Raw genomic sequence first — 21,636 nt, 5'->3', positions numbered from 1 at the left:
CAGAGACAACTCTGATCAATAATCCTCTCTCATCATTAATATCAAGTGAGGCATATAAAATATGGTAAGCCATACTCTTGAAAGGTGCTCACTTCTGTCATATAGGAAGAGATAGAGAGTATGGTCTGACTTGAATACAGATTCCATAAAGGTGATGAGATAATAATTGCAACAAGGCCTGGTATATTTCAGAGCCATTGACTCAAAAGAGTTTGGACTCCCTATTAAACAGCCCAAACTTAAAGGATGAAGAAGAGCTATTTTTCAGATTATGCTATACAGTTAAATACACAAACAAAAGCTATAGATGTTCCTTTCTATTCTGAGATTCTGTGATTAATGCACACATGTATCATATATAAATACACATACATGTATGAATGCACAAATGCATGTATACATGGACATATGCTTGTGTGTACACCTTGATTAGAAAAGGGAAACAGAAATTTAATAGTCCCAGAACTGAACAGAAGTAGCAGAATAGGATGGATTACGTTTGAATTACTAAGTTCTTTTAACAGCCCGAAGCTTCTCCCTGAAACAAAGGTCCATCTTTTTTTAACATGAAGATTCTTTCAGTGAGCCAGATGGCTTCAAGTCATGGAACACCACAGTTTCTGCTAAATTGAAATTTAGGATAATTGAAAGGGCAATGGAGAGTCACATAAAAGGCATGGACAAATTTTAACTCAATACAAAGAAGGAATTATTAAAGAGATAGTAAAGTTTATTATTTTTTAAAAATAAGCAAATGGAAAAAAATTGGGTTAAGCAGATAATGAAAAGTGAGATTATAAATGGTGAAAAGTTGTTCCACTGCTCTTCTTCATACCAAGAGAAAAAGGAATTTTGGGTGAATCATCTGTGGAAAATTTATAGGAAGTTATGAGCAACTTTTACATAGGATGAAAATGTAGAATTGGGTTGTGATCAGCACACTCACAAGGAATAACTGCAGAACTGACAGTACAGATCTATTTGAGCATTTTCAATCTTTGGATGCTTTTCTCTTCCCAAAGCTGATTATTTGTTGAGGAAAGACATTCTTCCTTGATTGTAGATCTTTAAAAAATCACAAACCCAGTCAGCAGAGTATATTGGATAAACCAATAGCAAATCATAAAAAGAAAGATGAAAAATTAGCAAGCACTTTGCAATAGTTACAATAAAATAGATACATTGGTACTTTTAAAGGAAGTGAATCAAAAACCCTTAATGAGAAAGACAGATACCAAATTTGGAGCATTCACCAAAGATCACTGGAATAGTAGCAAGAACTCCCAAATAGTTTAAAAGATAAATACAACTTAAGAAAAGAACAGATTCCCAGGAGGAAACTGTGAGGAGGTGGGATATCCAGAACAAGCAATGCCTTTTGACTGTGTGCTGTCACCAAGGACTTCATTGGTTTGGTCCCGACCAGCATGTTCTACCTAGACTGCAAGCCAGCCTTGCCTCTGCCCAAGTTTAGCAAAAGCTTTCTCAGAACAGAGAGCAGTGAAGGGTTGGGGACTGAGACCAGGATGCTGCACTGGCAGGGGTCTGAGAAGAGCTATTCTGGAGAAAGCTGAGAAGCCGCATTCAGGGATGTATACGACATTGGGTAAGAATGCCCTTGAGAACCAGAAACAGCTGAAAATCCACGTGACCGAAGTGGAGGAAGAAGTGAACACCTTGCTGAAAATCAACAGACCTTTTCGACATTTCCAGTTTATCATCACGAAGTTACCCGAGTGACTCACACAACCACCAGCCCTCCCTGAACCTGTTGACATCATCCATGAGCTCTAGCAGCAGAACGTGGTTCATGCCGCACACACCAGAACATTCTCTCTGTCTGCCCTCCAGATACAGACCCTCCTTGGACAATACTGAACAAGCCTTCGTGTGACAGCCCGGGCTCTGGGGCTGGTCAGCGGGCTCGGTGGTCAACAGCCATTGAAGCTGCACTTGTGGTGAGAGTTGTGAGACACAGGCTTTGTCTCCTCAGACGGCTGACTGACTCTTCACAATCGTCGTTGCGGGATCTGAGAGAGAACCTCAACGCTCCAAGGAGGGGAAAACCCCTGTCACCACAAGGTCTCCAGGGGCCACGTGTAAAGTAACTAGCTCAGTTACCCACCGACTGAGAGGTAATTTATATTATATCAATCCACGGGGTCCCGAATTTTGATAAAAGGGCACTTCCCCCCGCCTCCCCTTCATTTTCTACTTCCCTTCTCACAGGTGATGGCCCATCGCTAATTCCGCTGGATACCCCTCCCCTCCCCAAGTCAGTATACTTGTTAGCCCATATTGGGATAAAAACATTTCCCATGCTATAACTATCAGCCCCTCCTTCCCATTTGTTCTCCACAAGTTCTCTGCCTTTTTAAATACTAGGGAAAAGCAATAGACAAGTAGACAAGATTGGAGGCTCAGTTCTCAGTAGTTTTGCCAGAATCTCCAATATGACCAAGTACGAGGATCTGCATAGTGGACCTTTTAGAGCCCTGGTGGAGACTGATGTAGTTTCTCTATGTTCTTGTCAAACCCAGTTTGGTTTGTTTTATTTACCCTCGGGATTTGGTGTTCTTTGGATCCTGAAACATCTATCTTTTCTCTCTTTTTGTTTCTCTCTCTGTATATATATTTCCATATACATGTACACATATACATGTATTGGATTTTTTATTAAGGTAAAACAAAAATTTAAGAAAAAAATTAAGAAAACAAATGTGCAGTTTGTTTATCTATAAAACTGAGGGTAAAATCAGATCAGCCTGTGATCACTACCAACCTCTGTGAAGCACTGATTTTGTAACCTATCTGAAGCACTATATAAAGGTGAGCTACTAAATGATGCTCCATGGACATTAGCTGGTATTGTCTTTCCTCAGAAATGCTTAGGACAAAGCATGCTCTTAAGCTTTTTTCTGCTGAGAATAGAGAATCATATTCAATGAATTGCACCTTCATGAGTTGAAAGATTCATTGCAGACACCAAAGCTCTCACACATACTGCTAGTGAGTAACTTTAGCCCTGAGGGAATTTAACTCAGTGTTACTAAAAAACTTCTTTCCTGGGCTCATTGAAGAATATGATGGTTCCATTTCAATCCTGAGTAACTTCTAGCTCTGAAGTACACAGTATTATTATACCATATCAATTCTTAGGCATGTCAGCAGCTGGTTTGAAAGAGCTACTCTCCATGAAACTCAACTTTTAAAATCCCAGGAAAGGGAGTTCAACCCTTCATCGTCCAAAAATAGACCAATGAAGTACAACACAGTAAGGGGTCTTTCTGACGGTTCCTTCAAAATTACCAGCCTTGGTGCTTTGTGTAGATAATAAAGAGCCTATGGAACTTTTCATGAGCACGTTTTTGCCCTGAGGCTCCTGAACAAAATAGTTTCAGTTCCACAATGGTTATATATCACCCTCCATGATTGCTTCTCAACTTTCCCCTTAGAAGTGGTTGCATTTCAGTGATGGAGGTGCTTTTGTATATTTGTGGAGGTTGGGGCAAAGAAAAGAAGGTAAGGGGGAAAGGGTTATAGATATCTGAGCACAAACCCATTGGAAAGGGCAATTTTATTTATAATGATCAAAATTGTGTTCTATAGCTAGACTGGAGAGGACTACTTCACAGTTTCAGCTGGACTGGAAGACATTCCATTTTTTTTTTTTCATAACAGGGACTTAGAAATATCCATTCAACTAGGATCTATCTTCATCTTTCACACTGATGTGCCCTTTTCCCGTATAGTCCTTACCCATTGCATTTAGAGCTTCCTTGTTTCCCATGCAGTTTGGCTAAGACCAAATCCCTGAAATACCACAAACCTTTGGTATAGTGGAAGGGGCATTAAATTTTAAATCAGAAGATCTAGATTCTAATCCCAAGTATTCTACTTGCTGTACTAGCTATGGGACAAGAGGAAAGACAGAAAAACCATTTCCCCTCTCTAGTCTTCAACTCCCTTATGTATAAAATTAAGGCCAATTTTATCTGAAGCAGTGACATAGATATTGGATTTGGAATAAGGAAAGAAGTGAGTTCAAATCCTGCCTTGGACACTTAGCTAGCTGTGTGACCATGAGAGGAAGTCATTTACCCTTATTGAGTTTCAGCCTAATCACCTATAAAATGGAGGTAATAACATCTGTATTATTACTCATTTTTATCAAGGTTTTTTTTTTTTGGCAAGATTTTTACCAAGGGCCAAATAAGAGAAAGCTCATAGAATCATAGATTTGAAGATAGAATGAAGTTTGAAGGAATTGATTATATAGCTAAGAAAGTTTAAATGGTTTCCCCATGGTCAAGCATTAATACCTTTAAAATCCTTTCTCAGTTAAAAATATATGTAAAACTTCTCTTATTGTTATTTTTTAAATCCTCATGTTTATTTCTTCTGTTTTTCCTGAGATCTTGATCAATTTCTTAACTAACTTCTATTAAAATGAGGCCTCTTCAATCTTGCTTTTGTCTTCTTAAATTTCAGACCTGCTACCTGCCTTGGACTTTGCCTTCTCCAAATGTCATCCCCTTTAATATTTCTTTAATCTGCCTGGATTCAATATCTTCTGGCCCTTTTGACCTCTGGTGATTAGCTAACTCCTCAAACGTGACAGACCCTTCTAATCTCAGCATGTTCTTCATACTTTTTTGCCTATCACTGCCCACTACTCCAGGCCCTAATATAGCAACTCCTTCATCTGTTCCTAGATATTCCAAGATTTTCAGGTTCTCAATCAGAGCTATTTAACCTATGGATAATTTGTAAAGATTTCAAAGAGCACATTAATTTGTCTAGGAAAAAACAACAATGACAAAAATAAAAACCAACTGAATATTTTCAGTCAATCACTAACCAAAATTTAGCATTTCCTTCAATTCTTTAAAAATGTTATTCTGAGAAAGGATCCATGGACCATCCAAAGGTACCCAGAAGTGGAAAAAAAAAAAGATTAAGAGCCTTTGGCCAGATGGTTTCATGGTTTATCTTTGCCCAGAAACTGTCTTTAAAAAGTTGGTTGTTGGTATAATTTTAGCAATATTTTTTTTATTTTAGTAGCATTTTTTCTTATTAAGTATAGTTTTATTGAAAGAATTAATCACCATATTTACACACCTAGAAGACATATGTAGGGCCCTCCTATTTGTCCAAATATATGGAGGATATATCTATGATAATGTTTTGCTATATAGAAACAACAGCATGGTCTGTATCAATCATATTAAGGAAAATAATTATACATAATCCTTATTTTATTTGATTTCTTTTCACTACTTTCATGTTTATAACATGATTTTGATTTCCCCTTGAGAACAAAAATGCTATAAAATAAACTAAAAAAGAAGAAAAAGAATAAATCAAAAAAATCCTTGAATATCCCCTTCTTTTTCTACATCTTAAAAGCCCATTGACCTCCTTGGTTCAGAAGTAATGACTAAGAGCATTTCTTTCACAATGACCTTCTTTCTGTGTCAGTTTGCAACTCCTTAAAACTGAAGTACTTAGTAAAGGAAAGAGAAAGAACTTTGATGCTACCAACTGTTAAGCAATTTAAGCAGTGACTTTACTAACCTTAAAGTAAATGAAGCTGGATCCAGCAGCTGCACGATCAAATGCTGCCATGGGATAATTTAGGCCGATTGAATATTACAGTAATGGGCAGGAAATGAATTCTGTGCACATGTAAAGCTCAGCTTCTCCAGGAGAATCAAACTACTGAATGCATATGTGCCTGCCTGTCTCACTTAGCATATACCCACAGAATTCTGGGCGAATGATAAAGGGTCACACTGACCAACTGGTTTTCTTAGTATATTGCTCTTATTGTGAAACTAGATGAGAGTTAGAAAGTATAGCATGGTGAAGAGTGCGTTGGAATTGGAGCAAGAACATTTTGGGTTCAAATCCTGAGCCTAATATTTGTTAGCTGAGTGAATGTAGTCAGGCCAAATAATTTCTATAATCTATTGGGTGCTCTCTAATAAGTTATTAATTGGTTTTGGACTGAATTAGAAGGAACTTCAATGAAGCTATCAAATAATGTCATGAAAGTACTTATATTTCCCCTCCTTTCAAAATTATCTGCATTTTTAAAAACTGGGATGGAAGATTTTAGTTCCTAAAAATGATTTTCTCTGTTGAGCTCCATGGTGCCAAATATACAATCAGACATCACATTAAACAATTCAGATCATTTCTGGAATACAAGGGAAGGGCATGTCTGCCAGATTGCCAAGCCACTGAGGCCATGCCATACTATTTTGATTTTCCTCCTATGTTATGTTTTTATTTTTTTAGGGAAGTAAAGTGCAAGACTACCTTAGTTTCAATGACTGGATGCATTTCACATTCTGTCAGAGAAAGGTTATTCCTTGTTCATATATGTGGTCTCAAATCATATCCAGGTATTCTGTGTCACCTCATTCCCCACTTCACATGTCACCCAATAATGTGATAGCAAGAAAGGGGGGAAAACAATAGCAACAACAAAAAGCATGTTTAACTATCTGAAATTTCAGTAGCCTGGTTTTTGAGAAATTTGTATCCATTGTGAAAATCATCCAAAATAGCTGTCTAGTTGCACTCATTTCTAAACAGTGTGCTATTATTTGTCTCTAATTTTCTTTACTCTCTCAACATTCTTAAGCAGGGAAGGATAATCTAAGCTATTAAAACTTAAAACTGGAATAAGATTGTTGGAACATCTTATATATGAGGTTATTCTAATTGAAGTCAGTTTATAGATTGTTTTAGTGTACTTTCTTTCAATATGGTAGACCACAACAAATCAAAATGAATATTCTGATGAAAAAAAAAAGGCTAGAACTGAAAGAGTACTAACTTGAGGTCTGAAGGCTAATTTACTTTAGAGTTAGCTATATAGCCTGGTGGATATAGTGATGAACGTGGAGTTATAAAGATCAGCTTTAAAATTCTGCCTCAGAACCATATTAGCTGTGTGATTTTGGGAAAGTCTCTTATGAACTCAGTTTCTTCATCTATTAAGTGAGTGAATAGGACAGGGTGGCCTCTGAGTTCTCCTCCAGCTCTAGATGCATGATTCTATGCACCATCCCCTTCCAAAATATGTTCTTGTTGCTGTTCTAACAAAAAGTAATAGCCCATTTTATGTAGCTATTAAGTCTAAGGTAGTATTTAAACATATGTACCCTGATCCAAATAAAGGCGATATGGTATCATCTAGAGTCTCTTTGATTTGCAACCAGGGTGGCCACTAGGAACTTTGGACAAGTCATTTAATCTTTCAGAAGTGTAGAAAATTATCTAATACAACTAATTTATAGACTGGCTGCTACTCTGCCTTAGTGGATGGAGTTTCTGAACTGAGTTCTCCACCTTTATAAAATATAAAATTACAATTGTGTATCAAGGAAGGACTGAAGAAAGAAAAGAAAGAAGGAAGGAAGGAGGAAGGAGGAAGAAAAGAAACAATCAGATAAACAAAGAAAAATAATCTTGGCTACATTTTCAGTGAGTTTTCTAAAATACCAAGCTGATTATCATTCTTCTTCCTTGATATTGTAGCTTTCCACCAATGCTCTATTTATACCTTTGACTTTAGTTGAGACTTCTTTTAAGTGGTCTGCTGTGGTTTTCATGCCTTCTTATCTTGCCACCATTTTCATATTCATCCCCATCATTCTTAGGTACTCTGAGTTTGAGATATGGAAGTATAAAGTATGGATGGCACAGTGGAATCTCATATCATCTATCCTGTTCATTATTAGGAAGAGAAAGCATATGCATTGTAGAGAAACACTAAATAGAATTCTTATTTAAACATATTCTAAAAATCTTTTTGTCTATTTGACCTAACTTCTGACTTAAATGCAATAAGAAGGCATTTTTAACACCATTAGTATCTGGATTTCTGCCAGAGAAAGCTCCTTGTTTTATATCCCCTTAGGCTGTACTGATGAAACTACCTAAAAGTGAGGTTTAATAGCACTTAATTCATTTTAAATGTTAAAGCAACCAGGAAAATATATATGGGGATGGTGAAAGGGAAAAAATCAACAAACAAACAACAAGAATTCTGAGGTTACTTATCCCAGCTGGGTCTTCCCTAAATGTGTGGAAAATGTTTCCAGCTCCTATTAGGGTCATGGTAAAAAGTCATCTTTCACTAGGCAATGATTTCAGCCTGAAAATGCTTTGTTCCAGTCACATTGAGGTTTCTATTTTTAGTGCGTTGCTGTCCAGACATTGCAATCCGGTTCTGGCCATGGGGGCATCGCTAATATCGGCAGTGGCGATGGAATGCCTTCAGCACAATCAAATGAACCAGCCAGATTTCAGATGCAAACTGCTTGGGGACAAGATGCTAAGTGCTTCTAAGTGTTTTGTTGAGAGCCAGTGTTTAAGTAAACATTACAAATTATGGTTGTCTAGTAAATAAGGCATACTGAAGCCCTTGAGAAATTTATTATTCATAAAATACATCATTTTGTCAGCTGGATCATGTTGCTTTTCCTCAACAAAATTGACGAGGGGTTTCATTTGATTGCTGGGATGGAACAGTTAAGTGTTTGCCCAAGATCCTGTCTATGGCCTGGACTTTAGAATTCCCCCCACCCCCAACTGAAGCCTCTGACAGAGGAGTCAGCCCAGAAAAGCAGCAGATTCCTACTGCATGTGTTTTGACAAGATATGCTTGACTGTTTAGTCAGTTCTGCTGCAGCATCCAGTTGAAAAGAGGAGGCAGTCAATAAAGCTGCTCATTTGTTGCTGTTGTACCCAGGAATCTGGTATGAATTAATTCACAGGGGCTGAGGATCCAGCCATTTGGTAGACTTCATTGAAAAGCATCATTTCTCTTACAATCTGGTGTGTGTGTGCCTGTGTGCCTGTGTGTGTGTGTGTGTGTATGTGCCTCTATGTGTGTGTGTGTGTGTGTGTGTGTGTGTGTGTGTGTGTGTGTGTTGGATGAAATAAAAGTTTTTAAAGGGTTTTAAAAGAATCTTCAAGGAAAAAAGAAGGTTGGTGGTTGGTTGATTTTGCTTTGTAGTGTATTAGAAAAGGTTAATCTGGGGAATTATTTCTAGTTGCAGTGAATGGATACTCTGGCTTGACTAGAGGGATACTAGGGGGAACCTGAAGGTGCCTAATTGTAATGGAGATAGAAATACTTATGGGGTGACTGGAGAAATACTACTAGAGGGGATACTCTGGGGTTGCCTATTGATCACTATGGCTAATAGATCAAGATATTTCCAATCCTTCTCCTCCATTCACCTCCCAGTTTCCACCCACACCCTTCTGCCTCCTTTTCCCCTTCCCTGGTCTTAGTCAGCCATCTTCTAAGTAACTCAGGGGAACTATGAGATTTCAGAGAAATATTCTTTACTCATCTTTTCTCAAGTAAGGGAATTTATTGGGAACAACAGGATGGAGAACTGAGGTAGAATGAGGTGAGAGGGATGAGGGTTTCTCTAATCTATAATGAGGGATAGGAGGACTTTGGGAAATGTCAGCCCTGTCACAACTGTGGCTCAGGGACAGTCAGAGAGTGTGGAGGACAAGTATTTTTCTTCTTTTCTTCTTTAAATCAGTCAGATAATCTTTGCTTGAGAGATTCAAGTCCAGGCTCTCTCTGAAGCCACAAAGGTCTCTCTCTGTCTAGGTAAAAAAAAAAAACAGCCCCTCCCTTGGTCAGAAACCTCAGAGAAGCCAGGCTCCAACTGCCTTTCCTTTCCTGGGAACATTCTATTTTGGAATGTTCACCTTGATTGACAGCTGAGGTCCTTTATTTTGCATGCTTGGCTTGTCTTGTAAGTCCTCTCCTCCTTCATGCCTCTTCCACATTAGTTCTCAACCTATAGTAGAGTAAATTTCAGGGTAATAATAAGTGAGCTGTGCTGGATCAGTTGAAGTTGGGAAAATCACTAGATTTCAGATTTTATTTTTCTTTCTGTGACATAAGGAGGGACAATGAAGCATTTTTTTTACTACCTGTTCTAGAGAAGGAAGATCAGGTTCCATTTGTTAAAACCAAAGGCCATTTGATAATCATTGTGTTTACTTTAGTTAGGAAAATGCAATTTAATTCCCAAAGACCTACATAGTACCACTACCTTTACCACCAGCATTGTTTCTACTTCTACTGCTGGGGTAGATTAAGGATGATATTAGAAATTAAGTCTTGTCATATTAGTTTAGTGATAAGAAGTGAAGTTGCCTTGAGAAAGAATTAGTTTCAAACAGAGCTGAGGCAGAGTGTCAGTTTCAAGTCTAATGGTTTTTCTATGTCAGTTGGCCTCTGGCAGTTGGCAGAATCAGACTCTGAGGGCTTAGAAGAGGTAACATCTTTCTCTCTCTCTCTCTCTCTCTCTCTCTCTCTCTCTCTCTCTCTCTCTCTCTCACTGTCTGAGGTAGAAGGAAAGGAGGGAAAGACTTGAAGGAGCTTAGTGTTTTCCTTTCCCAACATGGAAAACACTAGTGATTATCCATTGCTGTTTTTATAGATTGTTTTAACTCTGAGAAGACAAAAAAAAAAGACCTGGTCTTTGGTTTGCTGAGTCTGCTAAGGCTCAGAGTCCTAACTTGGTTCTTGCTGAGGCTCAGCCAGCTAGCCTTTGTTATTTTAATAACTTGGGGACAAAGTTAAGAATTATAAGGATAATAGTGTTAGTTTATGTAGAATAGTAAAAATTTGGGTGAGTCAGATCAGGAAGAATAAGTGTAGTCTGTGGAAACAGAAGAAACAGTTCCTTGCGGAGCCAGGGAGTTTTATTTGGGTGGAATTAGAATCTCTTAGAGTTAGAAATCCTTTTTATCTTTATATTTTCAATAAATATTTTATTTTTTATAACAAGAGTCTCTTTAGCATCCTTGCTCCTGACCCTGAAGAGAAGTTTACTTATGAGCTTCACTTACTTGTATAAATTGAAGATAGTTTGTAAACACAGCAGAGTATCAAAATCAGTTTATAAATCCCTAATCAAATCATTGCTTTATTATTTTTACAGTTCACCTTTCATTTTTACAATAATTAGCTAACATTTATAAAGAACTTTAAGGTTTACAAAAAATTTTGCAAATACTATCTGCTTTTATCCTCAGAATAGCCTTGGGAGGCAGATGATATTTTATCCCCATTAAGAAATGGGGAAACTGAGGCAATTAATGGTGACTTGGCCAAGGTTATACAGCTAATCATGTGGTATTACAAAGTTATTGACAAATAGCTTTGAGATTGAATTTGAACTCATATCTTCCTGACTTGAGATTTCAGGGCATCACCTTATTATTCACAAAGTATCTGTTTTATTAATTATTTTGATAAAGCATGACTTTTCTTCTTCCTCTTCTACTTCTTCCTCCTCTTCCATCTCCTTCTCTTCTATATGTTAAACTCATCAGCTAAGGAGGATCAGCTAACAAATGAATTAGCGCTTTAGTTTTTGCTTTTTATCTTAAGATAATTTGCATTTTGTCTCTCTTAATAGAATATAGCCTTTAGAAGACAGGATATATTTCACATTCATCATAATACCAGTGCTTAGCACCAGAGACTGGTACATAATAAGTGCTTAATAAGAATTTGTTAATTGACTGATCTTACAATCAATTTTAGGCTCACTTTTCTCTTAATTCCTTTCTGATCATCCCAGCCTGCTTTGCAATTTCTTTTCTATGATTATGGAAATCATTATTCCTAAAATAATCATCTGATAGTTAATGATTTAATGATTTATTTTATTTTATTTTAAATTTATTGTTTAATTAATAATGAACCTGCTGTTCTTTACTTTCCATTTGTGTTAGTCTTGTTTTTCCCAAAGACTATAAATTTCTTGAAGTCAGAAGTTATATCTTATCCTATTCATGTTTGGCTAATTGCTTTGCAAAAAACCCTAAAATATATGCTGTACCTTTTGAATGAAGGAATAAATGAATTCAAGACAAAGATTATTAAGCATTTCCTGAGGAAATTCTACCTCAAATTCAGCAAAATTCTTAAAATACTTAGCTACCTCTATTCAAGATTCAGTGTCCCAGCTGAACTTAGTTGCTAACTATCCACTCTAATGGAACCTAGAGAGATACAAGAGTAACCTTGACTCTGGAGGGATGTATTGTCTTATAGGCAAAATATAGCATACATATATATATATATATATATATATATATATATGAGATAGAGAGAGAGAAACAGAGAGAGAGAAATAGGTAATAAATAGGTAATAAAACAAAGACCATGCAAAGACATAATAGAGGACTAGGCTAAGTATTCTTTAGTGCCACAGTGTATGGTACAGCCAGCAAGTGTTAGGTAAAAAGGGATAGGGCAGGATCTTTTGGCTACTGACTCCCTTTGGCCTCCTGGGCTTCTTGCTTTGTTTGCCCTCTGATTAGTGAGGTGTCTCCAGGTACATTAATGTAGAAGGTTGGATGTGTTTGACAATAAGTCAATGATTCTTTTTGACACGACTTTAATAGTACTGAAGAGGTGATTGTAAGATGATGCTTTTAATGGGATATAGATATAAGCGACCTGCATTTTATGACAAAGGTCAATGATATTGATGGGGAGTGTATAGAAGATAATTTCACTGGCATGGTAGGAGACAACTTGCATGATTCATGAATATCTCTCCCTCTTTCTCTCTCATTCTCTCTCTTTGAGTTCACCCACAAGGAGGAAAGAACACCCCTGCCAATTCCTATCTGTTACCATCATTTTAAATCAATAAAAGGTCACATCCTTTTAAGGAACTGAGTGGTGCTCACACTTGCCAGTGACCTCTGGATGGTTATGGCCTCTGGAACCTGACAAATCATAAATATCATATGCTCTTTCTCTTTCTCTCTCTCTCTCTCTCTCTCTCTCTCTCTCTCTCTCTCTCTCTCTCTCTCTCTCTGACTTTCCTTCTCTCTCTCTCTCTCTCTCTCTCTCTCTCTCTCTCTCTCTCTCTCTCTCTCTCTCTCTCTCTCTCTCTCTCTCTCTCTCTCTCTCCCTTTCCCTCTTACTTCCTCTATTCCCTTTCTCTCTGTTTCTCCCCCTTCCCCAATTCCAGGAAAAGGATTTATATATTTTTAATAGTAGGATAGCCAAGCACTTAAACTATGGACATTTTAAAAGGAAAAAATTGTAGAGAAAATGTTGTGGGTACAGCTTCACGTGTTGATGTGCATGTCATAGGTCAAGCAATGGCATTCCAGAGCCACTGCTTCTAGTACACGTTTTGTCTGAATCCTTTGGTCAAATACATCGAGTACTGTCAGGTAAACAAAGAACTACTGCTAGCAAGAGATTTAATTGCTTTCTGGTTTGAAGAAGACTCCAGTTAATAATAATAAATCTCAGAAAATGAACTCACCTTTCATCATTGCAGAGGTAGGAAACTATGGATATGGAATGTGCACATGCTGTTAGAGATGTTCAATATATTTTTTTCTTTCATTGGACTTTTTCTTATTTTTTAATCTTTGTTTATGAAATTGGAGAGAAAGTTCTTAATGGTTTGGGGAGTGAGGAGGAAGACATTTAGAAATAAATTATATAAAAATTTATCTGTTAAATCATTTCTTTACAAAAGCATTAAAACTCATTTATGAAGAATATTTTTCTGATAACAACCCTTTAAAAACAGAAGTGCATATATTTTCATGTATATATTGCTAATGAAAAATAAGACTAATGCAGTTAAATTATATATCTATGATGACAGTTTTTAAATATTAGAAATGGGATCAGAACTGAAGTCTTCTCACTTCAAGTCCAGTCCTTGCTTTAAACATGCGTTCTTTCATAACTATTAGTGAGTGGTCAGGCTGAAACATAAATGCAGTGATACATGAGGATATCAAGAAGTTTCTAGCAACCACAGATTTTTTCTTTTCATCCAGTCTCTTCTGTATTTTGTTCTGTTTATCTGCTCCTCCCATGCCAACTCCCCTAAAAATGAATCTAAAAAAAAAAGTTAAAATGAAAGGGAATGTCAAGGGAAAAAGAAAAAAAATTGTCAACCCTAGAGCTCCACTATTGGACCAATTGTAGAAGTCACTTCTGAAGTTTTCCATATATCTTAGATTCTGCTGAGTGGAGATAATCTCCAGGGAATCAGGATGTCATTGAACTTAACAGGCCTTTGCTCTTTAAATTACAGCATCATTATCAAAAGCAATGCCAGAAAGCCCTGTTCTTCCCTCTGTAATAAGCTTGCAGTGTGACCCTGGAATTTAAGGTGTGTGTGTGTGTGTGTGTGTGTGTGTGTGTGTGTGTGTGTGTGTGTTTAATAAACTCCATTTAAAGGAAGATGTCCAGGCCATCCATAACTTCTTTCTTCTCTAGGCTGCACTCTGTACTCTTCTCCCTAGAATTAGTCTAGAATGCCTTCTCCAAGTCTCTCCACTCTGAAATTTCACTTCAGTCCTGGACTTCCCATGTTAGAAACTCCCTTTGCTCATATGCTCAATCTATCTTTTTTTCTCTCTCTTTGTCTGTCTGTCTCTCTCATCGATTGATTCTTCCCAGAACCAATATTTTTAGGAGAAATCCATGCCACCCCTACCTAAATTCTCCAGGTTCCATTCCTGACTCTCCTCTTGGTCTTTCTCTACAATTTTCCCAATATAGGTACCTTCATTTCCTCTGCCTACCCCTCTTCAGCTTTTTAGCTTTCTTTTTTGTGTTTTTCCATCATGCTTTTTGATGGATGGAATTGTTTTTCTTTCAACTTCTATTTTATTATCAGAACTTAGCATAGACCCTAAAACATTGTAAATGGTTAATAAATACTTGTTTATGTTTTTCTGAGTCAACTTAAAGACATTAACAACATTTTGGGCCTTAAAAGAATTCCATAGATATCCTTGGGGAAAATTTGCTTTTCATCCACTGTGTCTATCTACTGTGTCAATTTCTGTGATTATTCAGTCAGAAAAAAATACCAGATCATCCCTGTCATAGTTTCCCATCCTTTTTTCCCAGCCATTTGGCCAGATTTTTGTTTCAGATGACATGAGTTGGGGAACTCAATAATAAAAGCCATTATTACATCAAAACATTTTTTCATTGTATTTAATATAGACATTCTGAACCTCATAGATCTTTGCATGTCAAAAAGTCTCTTGAATATTCTCATTCTGAGAAACTTTAAAGGAATTATTTTCTTGATAACTTAAAAATAGGATTTCTATAGAAACTAAGGTCATGTCTAAGGAATATGGAGGGTGGGAAGTGAGATAAAATTCAGTTAGTTATCTATAGGTTGGGCCAACAAGTGAGTCAACAGTATAATAATGAACAATTGTATTATTCCTCAAGGATTGCAAAGAGTTTTAAATATTCTCTCGATCTGATAAGATAGGTCCTATTCTTATCATGTCCATTTTACAGATAAAGAAACATAGCCAGTAAAATGCTGGAGAGAATTTGAACTGAACTCTTTCTGCAGTTAGTCCACTACACTCCCTAGCCACCTTTAGTGTGATTGCCTGGTAAAATAGAAAGAGTATTAGATTAGCAATTAGTAGTACCTGGGTTATAGGATCCTTTAGAAGTAGAATTGAAAGGGACCTCAATAGTCATTGAAATTTTTTTAATTTTTTTTAAATTTCTTAACTTTTGCCTCAGATTGATAATGAGTATTGGTTCGAAGGCAAAACAGTAAGCACTAGGCTTGGAAGTAAGTGACTTATTCAGGTTCATACAGGTAGAAAGTGTTTGATGTCCAATTTGAAACCTGGACATCTTATCTCTAAACCTCACTCTTTATCCACCCTGCCACCTAGCTGTCCCAGCCTTTCAGTCTTATTCTCTCATTTTATAGATAAGGAAACAGGGGGAGCTGTGTAACTTGCTCCTATTACAAAGATAATAAATGTCAGAAATGGACTTTAAATCCTGGTCTTTATATTCCAAAACCTTTGACATGTATAACTGTGTGATCTTGAATAAGTCACTTATGCTCTCTGAACCAGTCTTCTGTTATAATTTCAAAGGTAAAATTAAAAAAAAGAAGGACCTGTATTGAAATAAATTTCTAAAGTACTTTTCCAGGAATTGTTAAATTTTCATGGTGAGCATTTACATGTCACAAAGCAGGGTTTGAATTATTGTTTTGGTGATTGTTCAGGTTTAAGAAAGTGTTACTGCATGTTAACTTCCAGAGTGTATTGCATACATCCCTCCACTCCAGGCCTGGTTGCTACACATTTACCCTCACACCCCAGTTCTGTTCAATAAACCTTGATTCAGCTCAGCTGAATCTCCACAGAATGCTCTGGGAAACAAGTCATCACGACACTAGAGGTCTGGTGACAGTAGTAGGCAAATAATAACCCTAATAACTGGCATTTATACAGTGATTTAAGAAGGAAAGAAACAGGGTGCTTCTTGTTCTTAATGAGTTTCATTATTTTTATTATTGTTCTACTCCCAGGTGTAAATAACTTTATATTTGCATTGTTAATATCCCACTTTCAAAGTTCTTTGCCATTCTATTTACATTCATTGCACTGATTCTGAATGATCATTAATGTCCCTCTATATTTGGGCCAGGAATGACTAGCTCATTTAAAGATTTGTGCATCCATCTGCAAAAAGGCTGGTCTTTTAAATGTGCTATCACACACAGGCATGCATGTGTACACACACACATGCAGAGAAACATAATACACACAAAAAGACATTATGGACCCCAAAGGAAACTCTACTAAATGGTTTTCTACAACTACTTGTTATGCTCTGGTAATACTCTTCACTTTGTCTAGACCACAGAAAAGCAAAGGCAGCAATGAAAGCAGAAAACAATGAATAGCAAATTGAGTGTTTTCCAACTCAAGAAACCGAAGTTGATTTGAGAAGAGGCCGAATTTTTAGGTTGCTCCCAGATTCATCCAAGTATAATCCCCCATCCTTGCCCTTGGGTGTCCAGGGACACATTACACTGAGGTCACACACAAAAGCCCCCAGATCTGCAGTTTCTGATCAGTGTCAGGACATTTATATAAAAAAGAAACCTGGAAATGCCAACTCTAGCCCCTGCCTGAATTGCTTTCCCCTTGTGTCCTGCAGTTAGAGTTGTCAAGAGTGGTAATATACATGACGTTTGAACTTCTTCCAAGTGGCTTAGCCACATGATCACTCTCCTGAAAAATTTCAGTGCCTGCCCTCCTGCTGTTCAAATGTGGAGCAGAAACTTTTTTTTATTATGAAGAACCTGAAAACAATTCCAACTGAATGCATTAGATTGAGACTTAATTCTCTTTCGCTTTGTATATTATGGTAAATTAATTCTTCCTGACATCGCCTTTACACAAATGGATTTTTTTTTTGGCATTGGTTTGATGATTCACTATTATTAAATTTGGAAGTTGGCATAATTATTAAATTCCTGAATATTTTTATTATGACAAAGGAGAGCCTCCCTTTCACTTCTGTTGAGAGAATCCAGCAGACAATTGCTTTCCCTTGTTGTTGACTTAGAGCAATGTAGCTAAATCAAAAACATGTCTTAGCTGTTCATTAGGAACTAAGCAATCACAGAATTTGTGGGTATATGGAACTTAGAGATCATCTAGTCAAAGAATTGCTAGTCTTTTGTGTATGATTGATGACTGGCAGTCTAGTGAAACTGATGACTCTCAGAATATTATTTTTAAATGCATAAAATAAAACATTTAAGATGACAAAGGGCGCCAATTATATTGAAATATACTAGCAAAATATACATATTTCAAAAAATCAAATTCATAGACCCCAATATAAGGACTTATTTTTTCTAACAGACCTACCTTCTAGATGCCAATATTGAAGCCCAAAGAAGTTAGGTTATGACCAAAGCCACACAGAATGTACCAAAAGCCAGTGCTCCAAGAAGTATGTTGTCTAATCCATTGTTTCCTCTGATGACCTGTGCTTCCCTTTCTCCTATGTGGTTCTGTTTGTTCAAGGGCAGACTGCGGCCATTAAGACTGTTATAATTCCTGGTTTTTTGTCCTATCTCTTCACATTAGACTTCTTCCTCCATTGACTCATTCATTCATTCATTCACTCAACACATATTCAATAAGTGCTTATCAAACAAAATTAGCTATTCTTTAACATAGTAAACTGCATTAGAATTTAGATGAATTGAGAGCTCAGCCCAGATCCCATCCTAACAATAGCTTATCCACTTTCAGATAGATAGATAGATAGATGGATAGATAGCTCTTTCCCTATATGCATAAAGATTCTCTTTATATGTACATATCTAGATATAAGTAGAGCTATATCATGTGTGTAGAGATCTGTCTATTTATGTCCATCTGTGTATTTATCTATATTTTTAGAGGGTGAGTGGTATTGATCAAAGCACCCTGCTTCAGTGTCATTAGGAGATGAGTTATGCTTTTTATTCAGACATTCTTCCCTTCAAGAGAAACGTAAGTTAAGCTCTTTGTGGATAAAGAATATTTTACAGGGAGGCAATGTGGTAAAATCTGCAAGAATCTGGAATCAGAGAATATAAGTTCAAATCTCAGCTCTGACATTTACTTCTGGTGTAGCCTCCAAAACGTTACCATTAACCTCTCTGTTCCTCAGTTGCTTTATCTGTAAGATAAGGGATTGGATTAGATGATCTTTAAACCACTTGTCCATCTTTTAAACTCTCAGGTTAGATGTTGTCATTATTCCCATTTTACACTGAGAGACCTGAGGCAAACAGAAGTCAAATGACTTACCCAGAATCACACAGCTAATAACTGTCTGAGGCTGGATTTGAACTTGGGTCATCCTCACTCCAGATCCAGTGTTCTAACCATTGTACCGCTGAGCTATCATGAACATGAATGCTATATGTGTGTGTGTACATATAGGCAAATATATTATGTATACATATTCATTACTGTTTGATGCAAACATGCATGCTTGTGAGTGTCAGTATGAAAGAATGTATTAAGAGCTATGAAGACAGGAAGATCTAATTTCAAGAATGTCCTCCAACATATACTAGCTGTTGACCCTGGATAAGTCATTTAACTTCCTAGTGTTAAAGGAAATTCTCTAGAACTCTTAAGTTGCAAGGAAGATGCTAAACTTGCCTCAGAAATGGTGTCTTCATAAATGGGTTCACCATACCAAGGAACACACTTACCTAGTCCCTATTTCTATGTCTATTGAATATTTGTAAAGATAACCAATATTTATCTATTGGGTCCTTAGTAGTTAATAATAATAATAATAATAGTAACTAGTTAATAAATAGAAATTGTTCCCTAAGCCACATGTTGACTTAAGAAAATTAATACTGCAGTAACAATACCATTATTATTATTTTGTATATTTATCATTTTAATATTTTATATAATACATATTTTCTATAGTTGCATATATTTTGATATATTTATCATTGATGTTATTTTACGTGAATATTGCAAAAATCCACAAATTAAATATTTTAAGGATTTTTTTTTGCTTAAAAATTTCTCAATTCCATTTAGATCTGAGAAGTTTTGAGGCAAGTTTACAGCCCACAGGCAGGGAGTTTGTCACCCCTGGATTGATTGTGTATCTGTTTTTTTAAGCTGACATGTCTGTGAAGGGTAGAGGCTATAAGAAATGACTTATTTATTAATTGGAGTCATAGAAGATTAGGGCTAGAGGGGGCTCTTATTGCTGAGGAGAGAATTAGAAAGGACAGGTGACTTATACATAATCACATAATTAGTTAATGTCAGAGCTATGACCAAAACCCAGATAGCTTAACTTTCCTTTTGTTCTTTATTCCACCCCATCACACTCTTCTGTGAAAGATGGTGGTTCTTTCAAGGATTACATTTTAGGGGATGGCTAGGTGGCTCAGTTGATAGAGTGCCAGGGTTGCTTTTGGGAGGACCTGGGTTCAAATATGACCTCAGATACTGCCTAACTGTGTGACCCTGGGCAAGTCACTTAATAACAATTGCTTAGCTCTTACCTCTCTTCTGCCTTGGTAGTGATATTTCGTACCAATTCTAAGACAGAAGATGGGGATTAAAAAAAAATAGAAGCTTGGCTTTTTCTCTATTATTTGAAATCTCCATCAAAGTCTGAAATGAACATTTGCAATGAAAAGTTGAGCTCTTTCTGAGGTGAATTTAGATAGAGATGATAATCAATTGGCCAAAATTTGTCTTTGTATTGTAATTTGGTTTGCTTATCAAAAGAAAGATAATATGTGGTTAATATGGTCTACTGTTTATAACTTTTTTTGTTAGAAAAAGGAAATAGAATTTTAAGTTGTAGTTGGATTTTCTCACAGATGGCTATATAGCCCATAGTTTATACATCCCATGTATATTTACTGAAAGGAATGTTGTCTGATTTTAGGCTGTAACCATCAAGGAATTCAGTTAATTTACTTTTACGTTTTACTTGACATTCAACAAAGTCCCAAAGATGAAAGAAATTAATCTGAATTGGTAACATTTAGCAGTTTAAAATTCAGTACTACTTAGGTATTGTTCTGGGAGGCAAAAGTTCTGACCCACAGGACAATATATGCTAAGAGCCTCTATGAGATGTATAAATGTCTGGGAATATAGAGGAGTTCACTGTGGGCTTGAGAAATTTAGGAAAGCTTCCTGAAGAAGGTGAGGCTACTTTTAGAGTGCTTAATGTTTAGAAATAAGCAGATACAGTCTTGTCACATCTTGAACAAACTAAAGCTAAGTGGCATAATAGAGAGAGGAATACTATGGATTCAAGAAGATCTCCTTTCAAATCTTGTGTCAGATATACTAACAGTGCGACCTTGAACAAGTCACTTAACTTCTTGGTCTTAGATTCTTTCTCTGTAAAAGGATGCAGCACCAAACTTCCAAGGCTGCTGTGGGGATCCAGTGAGTGAAAGTGTGAAAAAATGCTCTCTGTCTCTGTCTCTGTCTCTGTCTCTGCCTCTGCCTCTGCCTCTGCTTCTGTCTCTGTCTCTCTCTCTCTCTCATTTAAATCTTTGTCTTTGTTCTTCAAAGTGATACCGGGGGTCATTTCCAAGGCAGAAGACCTGTAAGGGTTATAGGCAATCGGAGTTATGTGACTTGCCCAGAGTCACAGAGCTAGGAAGTGTCTGAGGTCAAATTTGAATCCAGGACTTCCCATCTCTAAGTCTGGTTCTCTATCTGCTGAGCAGAAAAACAGATAGATTATTTTGTCATGTCTGACTTCTTTTGATGTTTTTAGTGACCCCTTTGATGTTTTCTTCACAAAGATATTAGAGTGGTTTGTCATTTCTTTCTCTAGTTCATTTTACAGATGAGGAAACTGAGACATGAAGGATTAAGTAACAGGGTCACACAACTATGAAGTGTCCCAGGCAAGATTTGAACTTATGAGAACTGGAATATTCTTAATGGGAACATAAGTGCCAATCACATGCAATAATTGTTTTGGATGGCATTTTCATCAATATTTTTGAAGATTCTTTAGGGAAATGTTTCCAATTCCCTAGCTTCCTTCCCCCTTATAAAAGGTTTTGGGGTGGGAAGAAATCCAATTCTTTTCCCCTTCAAGTCAGAATTAACAAGAAAAAAAACATCTGTAATGAATTTGTTCTCTGTGGCACATGCTTAATCTCTTTAAGAACTCTAAGCTATGCTAGTGTAGCAGCAAATAGGTCAACATCACATGCTTGACTTTAT

The 21,636-nt window shown here is 36.7% G+C and overlaps 2 long non-coding RNA genes across 2 annotated transcripts in view; one reads left to right on the top strand and one right to left on the bottom strand.

Annotated features, from left to right (window-relative positions):
- Positions 1-764: 764 nt before the first annotated feature.
- On the bottom strand, positions 765-4,942 carry LOC130458483 (uncharacterized). Its single transcript, XR_008917824.1, has 3 exons — positions 4,862-4,942; positions 947-1,065; positions 765-865 (listed from the first exon to the last, which is right to left on the bottom strand). It is a non-coding gene; the product is annotated as an uncharacterized LOC130458483 (long non-coding RNA).
- Positions 1,133-21,636, top strand: part of LOC130458482 (uncharacterized) — a 199,215-nt gene continuing 178,711 nt past the window's right edge. The window contains exon 1 of the long non-coding RNA XR_008917823.1: positions 1,133-2,135. This is a non-coding gene — a long non-coding RNA (uncharacterized LOC130458482). The remainder of the gene's footprint in view (positions 2,136-21,636) is intronic.

The sequence above is a fragment of the Monodelphis domestica genome, chromosome 3 (assembly GCF_027887165.1).
Source record: "Monodelphis domestica isolate mMonDom1 chromosome 3, mMonDom1.pri, whole genome shotgun sequence".
NCBI lineage: Eukaryota > Metazoa > Chordata > Mammalia > Didelphimorphia > Didelphidae > Monodelphis > Monodelphis domestica.
This window is presented reverse-complemented; position numbering and strand designations above follow the sequence as displayed.